Genomic DNA, 12,678 nt, shown 5'->3' on the forward strand with positions numbered 1-12,678 from the left:
GACATGACATCGCCTGGGATGACTTCGGGAGATGCAGATCATGACGCCGACACTACAAGGCGATACAGTGGTGAAGCCATTGTTCGCGAAATACCAGCGCTCCCCGACTGGCAAGAGTCTGCTGACGAGGTTGCCGAGGTGCCACAGTTTGCCATGAACGCTTTAACCGCGATTAGTTAAATTGTGTTCTTAAAGGAGCTTATTTCTTTGCCTTGGACAGAAACATACGTATGCCCGCGCTGTAGAGCTTGGAATGCGTCGTGATATGGTGTACTTCGAAGAAGCGGACGCCCATTATGAACGTTTCTGAGGTAAAAGTTTGTGTCGTCGCACATTGCATTTCCGGCTGAAAATGAAATGTCCGCTTACTATGAACCTCGGATAGAACTAACGCAATCCGCGCTACCTCAGGTTCTTTAAAGTGCGCTCGACTGTAGCGTTCTTCGGTAGGTTAGTGATTATGATGTTCGGCTGCCCACCCGAAATACCGCGAGTTTGACGCCGGCCAAGACGGTCGCATTTAAACGGAGGCGAAAGCAGATGTCAGTGCGCGTTGAAAGAAACACCACGTGGTCGAAATAATCCGGAGCACTCCACTACGGCGTCGCTCATAGCCTGAGTCGCTTTGGAATATTAGACCCCATCAGACCATACCAATTTTGATTTACGACCATTGCCCCTAAAATGTAAAGAAATGGTGATCAGTTAATTTTCGGTAGTTGTGTACTCATTCATCGATAATGAGTTCATAATGTCTGTTTTCCTCTCCAGTCTACCAGCACCGATGAACTTCGCACAATTTTTCACACAAAATCTGCAATCCTTGAAAAATTGTCTTCCATTTAATTACGCAGGCTATGGTGCACCGAGCTCCATAATGGCGTTTGTTCTTTCTACAGCATGTACAGTCAGGCCGGAATGAAACGCGAACACGCATATGTCATACATTTCTGCTTTGCAGCGAAATATTCCTTTACAACCTATTTTCGATTATGCATTTCAGTAGGCCCTTTACCCAGACACATGAATCAGGCTAGTTGTACACTTAAGCTGAAAGTAGGCAGGTAAAATATTTTGTTTTCTTGACATGCTCTGTTCGCGTTTCATTCCGGCCTGACTGTACAGAGTGGTCCACTCTTAAGTGCGAACACGGCTCCGCGTGGCCGCGCTCCGGGGAGCGCCAGCGGATCCGGGGCGTTCGCGCATCGAAGCAAAGCCGCGCAGGCGCACAGGGGCCCGGTGGAGGAGCTTCCTGCCGTCTGCTACCGCGCTGGCGCGCACCTCGCTTGCATTGCGGGAAAGCTCCCTCGCGTGCTGCGTTTTTACAGCAAGTCGCGGCGGCTTTGCGGGAAAGCGCACTTCACTCACTGCAGCGTGTCCTTGGTAGCGCGTACAAATGAGCGGCCGGTGTTCTCAGTGCCGCACTCTGAGTTAAATGCATGTAAGTTTTCAGGGCTTTCTGCTAGACTGCGTTGTTGGGTTAGCTGGTGCATATTTAGAAAGTTAAACATGGCGAAAATACAACATACACAGGAAAAAAGAAAAGAAAGGAAAGAGGCCTTTCTCCACTTTTTTTCCGGTGTATGTCGTATTTTGGCTGGGTTTATGTTTCTAAACAGCCTTCTGGCTTGGTTTATTTTAACATTCCATAGCGACAAAGGCTATGTGGGGCATGGATTATTTCGACCACCTGACGTTCTTAGCGTGTACCGACCTCGCATAACTCTCGGGCCTTCTTGCACTTCGTCTCCACCTAAACGGGGCCGCTGGCGCCGAGATTGAACTCGGGTCTCCTGAAGGCACCGCCGCGGGTAATTATCAGGACCTGCCAAGGTCTGCAAGTGGTGAAGGCAGCGGAGCAAATCTTTATTTTCTGCGCGCGCTGTATAATGCGAATGGGAGTTTTTAGATGAGGAGTCCTTATTGCCGAGTGCCGAGAGATTGCGCCGGGCCGTGTATTCTTAGTTCGAGTCGTCACAAGATGAGCACAGTGCGACAGAGCTCGCAGATCACTTGATGCGATTTCGGGTTTCAATAATAAACTGATGGAATTCACCAATATTGTTTGAGTTGGAAGATAAATTACAATGCGTTTATTTAATTATTATTTTTCATGCTAGCGCACCCCTGCTTGTATCAGTAAGCTTGCAGAAGGAAAATGTATTTAGTCGAACTCATATTCCGCCTGTTACAGCATCCCATTCGCAGAGCTGAAATGCCTAGCTGATTAATGTGTCTAGATCTTTTTATTCTGTTCCCACTCGCCTTAGCCGTTTTGCAGATCTCCGCTTTCTCTTGTCCGCCAGCAGCGCTTTTTTTCACATGGCGGAACATAGCGTAAAGCAAAGGCGACAGGCCTAAAGATCCACAAGGACAATTGTAGAATACCAACAAATTTTATTGCGGGAAGCACATGTGCAGTTCGTTGCTTGTCATGTGGTCCCTCATGCAAATGAGAGCGAGAGAAAATAGACCGCACTTGGTCTCTTTGACTTATTTAACGCCTTGCTATACCCCGTGTCAGAGGAATCGGAATAGGAGGCGCTAGGAGTGAAAAGAAAACATGAAGGCGCTACTTTTGCGTGTGTGGTCCCTGTTGAAAAACTTACACACTCCAGCAGTTTTACAGAACACTTCCTAGTTGGTACCAGTCGGCTTCAGCTGGCACACATTTAATTCTCGTTTGGTTCCATTTGGAAGCTATTATAAAAGTCACCTTTCGCGCACTTAAAATATGCGTACGTTCCCAGACACCCTTAGAGCGTGTGGGGGTAGCACTCTCGGACACAAAGGAGCTGCCCTCGACTCAGCGTGGCAAACTCAGCGGAGACCAGCTACCAAGTGACAAAAGGTTGTTGGTCGTTAGGTGCCCGGCTTGCGCCGGCTGCCAGCCAGAGAATGGATCGGAGTCACGATACACAGGTTGAACATTCACTCAAATAAACAAATACGAAGTGACAACATACAATGCAAAACATGCAGAGTAACGCAGAGAGAGATACAATAGGGCTAGCACCTAATGTGCGCAAACACGAGAGAGATAAAAAATTACTATTTGTTCAGTGGGAACTTCGGCAGTCCGACGACCTCAGGCCTCTATCGGTGCCGTCCCGACGACTGGCGTCTTGCAGGTGCGTGGCTGGCCAATATTGGTGGTGATCCCGGGAGTCGAGCGGGCGGCGCGCGCACAGCTAACTGGCGGCTTGGGCTAACTTCGCACCTGGCGATGGGCTCCTTTTATAAGCGACGCCGTGTCTGTTTATCTCGGGCGCCAGGGCAGGCGCGCTCACTAACAGCGTTGGCCGTACAGTCCTAGTCGAAAAAAACACCAGCCCGTATCTGGTGTTTACACCAGACCGGAAATTCAGACACGGGTTCTGGTGTGACCCGGCCTGGTGTGACCCGGCCTGGTGTGACCCGGCCTGGTGTGGCCCGGCCTGGTGTGGCCCGGTCTGGTGTGGCCCGGTCTGGTGTGGCCCGGTCTGGTGTGGCCCGGTCTGGTGTGGCCCGGTCTGGTGTGGCCCGGTCTGGTGTTACCGGGTCTGGTGTTACCGGGTCTGGTGTTACCGGGTCTGGTGTTACCGGGTCTGGTGTTACCGGGTCTGGTGTGACCCGGGCTGATGTTTTTGGTGTGGCCCGGTCTGGTGTTTTTGGTGTGGCCCGGTCTGGTGTTTTCTGATGTGGTTTAATTTGGTGCCGTGCTGACCGGGTTAGGAGCCTTCGGGAACAATTTGCCTGTTTCACGATATGTGCCGCCCGCTGTGGAGCATAACGAGCATACCTGGTACCGAGAAAACAGGTTGAAAAGAAGCGCACGTGGGTGAAGCAGGCAAGATGTGGCTCCACAAGACGCCAACTTCACACGTCAGGAGGCAAGTGTGAGCTCGACAGCTGCCCTCTTCTGTCTTTGGTACTGTTGCTGATATAAACTGCACAAGTACAGTTAAACCACCAGCTTCTGCAATGCTTGCGCAGTTGTTCACTATCACTGGAGAGCTCAAAGAGAAGAGTTCTGTGTACGCAGAGTGGCCGTGAGAAAAACGCAAATTCAATGTGCTTTGATAGCGATGCAGTGCATTAGGATACACATAAGAGCATGCATACACCAGCACTCAATTTTTACACTTACCAATAGAAATTTTAGGGAAAGAAAATTAAACAAAATTTGGACGCATACGCCAATACTCAATTCGTATTATTGCCAAAAGAAATTGCAAGGGCATGTAGAAAAGAAAAAGAAACAAAATTTATTCTGATTCGCTTAGCTCTTTGAAGCAGCGGGCCTCTTTCGGCGAAGTTCGCAAGTTTTCTGTGATAGCCACAGTATTATGCTTTTTTCAGCTTTCGTGGCTGCTTCGTCCGTCACTCCCCGACTGCGGGCATAATGCCTGAAGAACACTGAAAGAAAATCATGCATAAGAGTTAAATATAGCGCAAGCTTTGTTATTATTCTGGCTTCGGCAGAATTGTTGTTGTAGAACCAATTTCCAGGACATACAGTAAGTCTTAGCCTGGCAATTAGCTCAGCACTACAAAAACTGCCGCATCTACTTGTAACGCCACGGCTTGTTGTAACAAAGAACAGTATGCTACATGATGAGTAAATTAATTCGCCTGATCATATCAAAGGGACACAGAGGACAACCTCATCCAGCTTTAGTTCTTTGTAAAAATTAATTGTATGGCTTTGGGGCCATGTTGATGTTGCAGAGTCATTCATTGCTGCGAAAATTGGGTTAGAAAATGAACCCATAGTTCGATTCACACATGAAAAGGGCCAAATCCTGGTGTGAGACCGTCCATATTTCAACACCTGTAACACAATTAGGGCACAAAGCTGTAGCTCTGATGATGCACAATGCCATTCCTTCTGCTCTTAGTAAGTGTAGAAGCATGTGCAATCTCAACAGAACAGTGCAGCATTAATGGTGAGCAAATTTAGCGAAGCACCCTAAAACACAGCACATCAAAAGAAAGTTGTAAATGAGCCTAGAATTAAGCCTAGAAGACTTCTGCCTAATATGAGTAATAGTGCAACAAGGTGTTCTGATTCTGGGTAAATCTCAGCAGATATGTAAACAAATCACTTTCTCCACTCTAGAAAGGTTGCACAAAGATATGTTGCCAAATCTTGTGCATGTGCAAAGGCCATGAGTGCCAATACTGCAAGCACGACAGCTGCTGTGACACTTTGCACTGCCTACATCATCAAAATGAGCATGTCACCTTAATGTTCACGCCAAGTGTAAAGCAGAAAAATGACTAAGGTCATCAGAAAAAAGCGTTTGTCAATTGTAAGAATGCAGGCAGTGCCCAGTGCCCTAGCAGACGCATACATGGTATGGTCCTGAACACAAAGCCAAAGCACACCAAGTAAGGACTCAGTTGCATTACTATGTATGTGAAGTGTACAACAGGTCGAACTGCGTACATTTCCCGAGAATACGTTTGTGCTAAACCATCCCATAATTAGTGCCTTTGCTAAGGCAATAAGTTGAAACAATAACAAGAAATGACAGGAAGATACATAAGAATGATACCATCAGCGTTTGCGTTAAAGGTGCACTAAAGAGGAATCTGAACTCATACTTTTACCGACGGAACTCGTTCTACACATTCCGAACGTTCTTATAAACTGCGAATTATTTCCCTGTGCAGTCGGTTTCTCTAGTTTAAATCGAATTAAACACCCGGTTCCCGCCTTTTTTTTAATTCCCCCGCAGACAGTGGGAGGAGTCGACTAATCTTTCAACCAGTCCTGTGGCGGCTTGCCGCTCTGCCATCGGCGGAGCGATACGGAGTGATTGGCGAAAGCAGAGTTTTTTTTTTTATGAGGTTTAACGTCCCAAAGCGACTAAGGCTATGAGAGACGCCGTAGTGGAGGGCTCCGGAAATTTCGACCACCTGGGGTTCTTTAACGTGCACTGACATCGCGCAGTACACGGGCCTCAAATTTCTGCTCCAAAGAAATTCAGCCGCCGCGACCGGGATCGAACCCGCGTCTTTCGGGCCAGCAGCCGAGCACCATAGCCACTGAGCCACCGCGGCGGCGAAAGCAGTCCATGCGTATTTTTATTTCTGTGGGCCTAATTTGCAGCTATGTAGTCTCTGAATAGATCTATTTATCCACGGAAATGTAAAAAAAGCAAAATAAAAACGAAAGCAAAGCCGCAATGTGACTGCCTGCAAGGCACTCCATGCGTTGGCTGACTCCTCCCCGACTGCGGAGAATTAAAAAAAGGCGGGAGCCAGACATTAATCGCATTTAAAAAAGGAAAATCAGCCCCACAGGGCAATAATTCAAAGTTTCTAAGAGTGCTTGGAACGTGTAGATCGGGTTCCCGTGGCAAAAAGACGAGTTCTGATTCCTCTTCAGTGCACATTTAAAGGTTTTAAAAATGCGCAGCTCTTAAGAACCTAACTTTCCAGCTCAACATTGTCATGTGACAACAGCCTATTTTAGCATCACAAAACAAGTTATGTTCTTTGGTTGTTGCCACAGATGTGGAGTGCTCATGTCATGCACTCATCTAGCAGCTCAGCTCTGTAGGAAGTTCTTATCTCTACCAAATGCTTCTCATTGTGCCTGTCAAGTAGCTAACTGCACATGAATTCTCGTGCACAACCAAAAGCCATGCAATGAATTGATCCATTCTAATATGAGTCAAATAGTGTTTGATAATTATTACCTTCTCATGAGCTATTGCCAAGGTCGAGATAGCCTCCTTTCATATGTTAATGCAATATGACAATATGCACATGTGCTAACCCCAGTAGAATACAATAATTACCCCTTATCGTCTCCACCTTCAGCAGCGTCAGTGGCTTCTGCGGTGCCTTGTCCCCACCCTCTGCCAGGAATCTGTTGGACAGCGTTCCTGTGAAGTTGCGCTGAGCCAGCACTTCTGTTGACCACAATGTGGTTGCCGCTCTTTTGACAAACAGTGAATCTTCTGGCAGTGCCATGGGAGTATCGTACGCCTCTTTCGATATTTCGTGGCCATTGGCCAGGTGTACCTGCAGGAAAAAGAAAAATGGCATGCCGAACTGAAAGCAACGTACATAATGTACAAATTATAATTGTTTACCGAGTGCATTCTGACCTAAAACTCAGTGTTAGCACTTGCCATAGCACCAAGGTCAAAATCATTTAAAACTTGAAAATAACTGCAGAACTTAAGCGTGGACATTAACAGTGCGATGGGCAATTAGTGGCACTTCTTAACAGCAGTGGAGTATCAAAGGTAACTGCATGCAGTGCTTGTAACTGGCTAATGCTAATCTCAATTCATGTTTGGAATGCTATCAGCAAATAATTTCAGAAAAATGGCTCTACCTTGCTGGACATAGCCAATTAGTATGTGCGCACAGTAACAAATGCTAAAAAAATAAGAACAGCACACAAAAAAGCCGTGCTGTTTGTGCTTCACATGATATGGTGCCCCTTGTGGAGTGGAATGGTCACGAAATTTCTATAGCGACCAGATGCCCTTCTCAAGACATGTCATGATGACTAAGCAATGCGAAATACCACACACAAAGACAAGCTACCCTTCCGACACAGAGCTGGCCTCTCATGCTTCGAATTTTCTTTCTTGAGGGCTTCCAGCTCCTCTTTTAGCGCATTGCTTTCTTTGAGTGCCACAATGCCCTCATTGGCACTTCTTTTCGCAGCCATTCTCAACGTCTTCACCTTTTTTGTTGACTAGAATTAAAGCATAGGCACAACCAATATAAATGCAGCAAATGTGTATCATGCACAAGTCATCATGCACTTCGTATATAATCAGCATACTGGCATTTGTTTGACCATTGCAAGGAGATTCGCCCACTTGCCACAGGTACATTAGGCGTTTCCTCATCCATAACACGGTACTGTTGGCCGCAAAAGTTTGCAGGATCTGTGATGCGTGGCGGGGCGAAGCAAAACAACATTGCTGCGTGATCTGCCATAACAGAGCATAGTATCCAGGCTCATGTGAACCTCAACACCACGCTCTGTGATGGCAGATGGCACAGTCATTGCAGAATTGTAAAGCGAGCTGTAGCTACGTCTTGCCTGAAACCAGCTATAAAAAAATCTTGCCCCTACTCGATAATTCACAGCGTAGACCAACAGGTCTCCCAATTGAAGGAGAGCGGTTATCCGGAGCAGTTACTTTGCGGCATTGCTGAAAGCTTACTAAGAGAAGTTACTGGGTCCTACAAAACTAAGAAAATGAGCTACGAGGGACGCCCTGCCGTGATGCCGTACGTTCAAAATATCTCCCACAGAATAAGGAGGACAGCTAACAAGTACGGAGTCCAGGTGGTTTTTTCAGCTGCCAATAAGCTCATTGGAATGTGTAAAAAGGTCAACGAGAATGAAGACCACAAAAAGAAACCTGGGTGCAACATCAAACATGAAAACACCCATGTAAAGTGTGACGAAAACGTCATTTACAGCATTCCGCTCAGCTGCCAACAAACTTACGCAGGGCAAACGGGAAGATGCCTTAACAAGAGGCTCCGGGAACACGAAAGATCAGGTGAACAACTTGCAAAGTCCGGGAATCTGGCAGCTCATTTCGTACACTGTAAATGCATACCCTTGCTAAAAAACACCAAGGTAATAGGTAGGGCTAGAAACTGACGGAAACAAGAAATTATCAAAGCTTTTGCAATGCACATTGCTCCAAAACAAACCAAACCAAACCAGATAAGCAATGCGTCAGCTCCCCTTCAGTGATGTTAGGGGGAACAGAATTAACCTCCCTCAAGAACAGTAATCTTCGGCTGTTGTAAGCGCGCGTAGTTTTTACCTGTTTTTCCTTCATTCTTGTCGTCAAATGTGTGAATATACTCATGTTTCTTCTGAGATTAAACAGTAGTTAGAAAGCGCTTCGTCCTGTGGGTTTTCAGTGTTTTTATAGCGCTCACCCATTCCTTCAAGTATGTATTTCCAACTCGCCCCAGTAGTAGCTCTTTTGTCTTTTACATTGCAAGACACCACAGCTACTCCCACAGGCAGTCACTTCCATACTGATGGTTAAAAAAATTCAAGTGCAAGAGTAGGGATCCTTACCACATCGTTGCAAGCTAGCTAATGACTTAGGTTGGGCACAAGGTACACTCATAGAGAAAAGTTTGCTGGATGTCGATTTTCCGAAAATATTTATTTTTGCATTGCCTCGCCAGGCAGTCAGCTGAAATTTGTTCAATAAGATCGAGTATCCATGTCCCCTCCTGATTCTAGGCTTTTGATTAAATTGCTCTGGCTAACAGCACAGAGAAAATTTTTCACAAAGAACTCTCATCCCACAAATTTTTATCCATTATTGTACAAGTACACTGCAGTATAGCTAGATACCCTCCGCTGCACAAAGCAAACAGAAGGAAAGTATCCATTATGTGACAAGGTCAAACTTGCACTGTAGTTCAAACTTACCTGAAGGTTGCTGCTGTAAGCTGCAGGTACTATATAGCTGCTAGCTTAGGTCAGTCACATCCACACTGTATGGACAAGAAAATAAAGTACGAGAGAGCACCTTATACAGCACGTTGTCAACGATGCAGCAAAACACAATCTCTGTCGAAACTACAATGCCCACAGGGTTCACTGATGAACCACGCATCAGGGCACTGACAGCATATTTGATGATCCACAGCTGCACAGGAGTAAGGAAGAGAGCTCTGGTCACAATCCAGGAACATGTGGCTCTAGGGGTGCCATATATGGTCCTGCTATCTGGCTCAGCATTGAGCCCTGTGGGCATAACATGTTTGGCAAAGTTATACCAAAGCACTGCAAGAGCTCATTGCACTCAGTGATTGGGAAGTAAGTGAAAAATGTGACTGAAGCTCGCAAATTTAACACAGCAGTTAAGCTGTCCTGAACAATGCTACTGCACAGTGCAAAGTACTGTGTAGTGAGTGGATGGTTGGAGACTTCCATTTGGCAAGCCTAATAAATAAATTGATAAGCTGTGGAAGTATGCACAACTTTTATATGACATTTTGAACCTACCTGTGCTTTGCACGGCTTGGCATAATTAATGTAGGCACCAATACACTCGGTAGCCGGGCCACATCCACACTGCAAAGGCAACAGAAAAGAAAAACTCAGTCGCGAAGCACTGAAAAACTAACACCGTCCTGGCACTATGCTTTTCGTGCATTCTGTTTTATCGTAATTATGAACCTACGCGCAATTTCCTTAAGATTCACACCATGCAACTACACACCGTCTAAACTTTTTTTCACAAACACGAGAAACAAGTTTGCGACAGCTAATGCATAGTGCTTGCAATTTCCACTCCGTGGCAAACAAGTAGCGCAACAGAGTACAACTGCGTTAATGCGCTTTAGTCATCCCACAGCAACACCCTGAAAGTAATTTTCAAGCACAGTTACTTACCTCGCAAGTGTTAACACCATGGCCGCTTCTTTCATCCAAAGCAACAAAGCATGTCTCGGCAAGGGGTCAGGCGACACCGGAGCTTTTTCACGAGAGCTTCAGAATCAAACGAACGTCTTTTCGAGCGCGTAGATGACACATCACATTTGTAGCACAGCCAAGCAACCACAGAGCGAACAAACCGCACATTGCAGCAAAAGTAAAGGTCGAAAGGAGCACCGCGCGACGAAAACCAACGAGACCATCGCGCCACAAATATTGGCTTGGCTGATAGATTGGATTGGGTTGACTTTTAGGCTTACCGCTCTGCCGCGGCCCCTGGTAGGAGTTTATTCGGGTTTGTTTTCATAGAAGGCAGCATGCATGGCTACATGCCTCGGTTACCTCGAAGGAGTGCTGCAGGATAAAAGGGCGTTAATTATGAGCACTGGCGCCAGAAAGCCAAGCGATTCGTTTAATTCTGGTTCTTTTACATCAACACCATAGTTGAGTTATCTTAATCAATCTGAATATTAAACTAGTTGGTGGTAGAAATGTGATTGTGTGAATTTTGGCATTGGCAAATAGAATTTGTTTTAAAATGTTCGTCTGAGGGAAAACAAATTATATATGCCATGTAAGCTCACATCCCAAGAGGGATGTTTACGGATACTCCTCGGAGATCCGCCGGCGGATGTCCGCCAGCCATCCAAAAATGAACGTCCCTCGTACATACACAGAATCTCCGATGCGTATATCCGAATATGGACATACGTAGGCATGCCCTATGGACATCCCAGCCTGGCACTGGAGATTCGGACCTTACTCGGACCTACCCCGGATATCCGTGGTTGACTGGGTAAAGTTGGAAGTTGCGCTTCTTTCCTGTCGTCTCTATCTTTTTCCTGTGTACGTCTTTTTAGCGCACACCCTTTCAAATATGGATATGTACCAACTAGCCCGTCAAAAAGCTTTACTAATATATAGTTCTTGCTGTCACGTTCGAAGCTATAGAAATCTCCTAAAAAGGAACTGCGCGCATTATGCAACTCAAAATGTGGTGGAAATAATCCAGTTAGACTGAGAAAAGCTTCTTTGGTAAAAAAAAAAGCTTGGCGATCATTTTATGCGAACAGCTAAGAATAATAAACCGTACGTATGACAAACCCAGAAACTCAGGCATGATTTAAGTAGAAATATGGCGCTCTGTAACCCCCCCTCCCCCGCCAATAAAAAAAATTACGTAGGAAGGCCATGCCGAACTCCACTTTTTCGGCGAAAAATATCCAAGAAGTATACGCATGTGAAATGAGCCCTGGCTCGTAAATTACAGGCCCCTCAAATGGTGTATCTTTCTGTGGTCGCTTAATTTTACTGCCTATGATATTTCTTCACTTTTACCAGTTAACAGCAACTGAAACAAAGATCTCAGTAAAGGAAGCCAAAATAAATGGTACAGGTCGCGGAAGCAAAAGGGATGGACATCTCTGATTACAATTAAAGGAAAGCCGCTGTGGTGGTTACAGTAGTATATGCATCTAATTGGGTGTGTAATGTCTTGATTGTAATGATGCGCAAGACATTGCTGTACATGGATTATTCCGTGGTGTTCTCTTACGAGCGCTAAATAATTATAATCAAATTTCTTTCTCGTGCTATTTCGGTTTCAACAGCCTATAGCGATGGCTGTGACGCCAACGTGTGTTTATAGCTAACAAGGCAAGAGCGGGGCCTAAAGCTGGTCCTTCATAGTGCAGATATCGCGCTTACTGATACTGATAACTGTTGCTATTCTGTGCATGTGCTGTTTGCGTCAGTTGTCTGCACTGTGCTTATGGTTCACAGGTCACGGGAGACATGAAAAAACTGCGATACGTGGATTAGTCGTTTTACTTCGCTAAAATGCAGTCTGCTTCAAGAATCAGAATGACAACGAATGTAGAAGCAGAGATTATATTGTAGTTTTTTTCATGTCTCGCGCTTCTTGACCTATAAGCCACTTTGACGGTACAGTCATCGTTCGGCTGTTGAAAGCCGAAACCGAAACAGCATGACAAAACATTTCCCTGCTCACAGATCTACAGTATCTACCGCGAAGAAAGAAGTACTGTGAAAAACGGTCATTTACGGTTGTATTAATGAAAAAAAAGGTATTGTTTTGAGAGTTCAGTGGTGCAAAGCGGCGGCGTGATGGTTACGTAATTGTGGATGCCGAGACCGCGCGCCAATAGCGCAGTCTATTTTTCCATGGTGCGCTCCTTCGTGCCTCGCCTTCGTTGAGTGCGTCTGTTAATCTGTGTCGC

At 45.9% G+C, this 12,678-nt stretch overlaps 1 long non-coding RNA gene across 1 annotated transcript; it reads right to left on the reverse strand.

Moving 5' to 3' along the window:
* Positions 1 to 4,267: 4,267 nt before the first annotated feature.
* LOC149356580 (uncharacterized) lies at positions 4,268 to 10,660 on the reverse strand. Its single transcript, XR_016289823.1, has 5 exons — positions 10,397 to 10,660; positions 10,007 to 10,075; positions 9,428 to 9,492; positions 6,792 to 7,017; positions 4,268 to 4,398 (listed from the first exon to the last, which is right to left on the reverse strand). It is a non-coding gene; the product is annotated as an uncharacterized LOC149356580 (long non-coding RNA).
* Positions 10,661 to 12,678: the final 2,018 nt, after the last annotated feature.

Source organism: Amblyomma mixtum, chromosome 3 (genome assembly GCF_055824585.1).
Source record: "Amblyomma mixtum isolate Tamu chromosome 3, ASM5582458v1, whole genome shotgun sequence".
Taxonomy (NCBI): Eukaryota; Metazoa; Arthropoda; class Arachnida; order Ixodida; family Ixodidae; genus Amblyomma; species Amblyomma mixtum.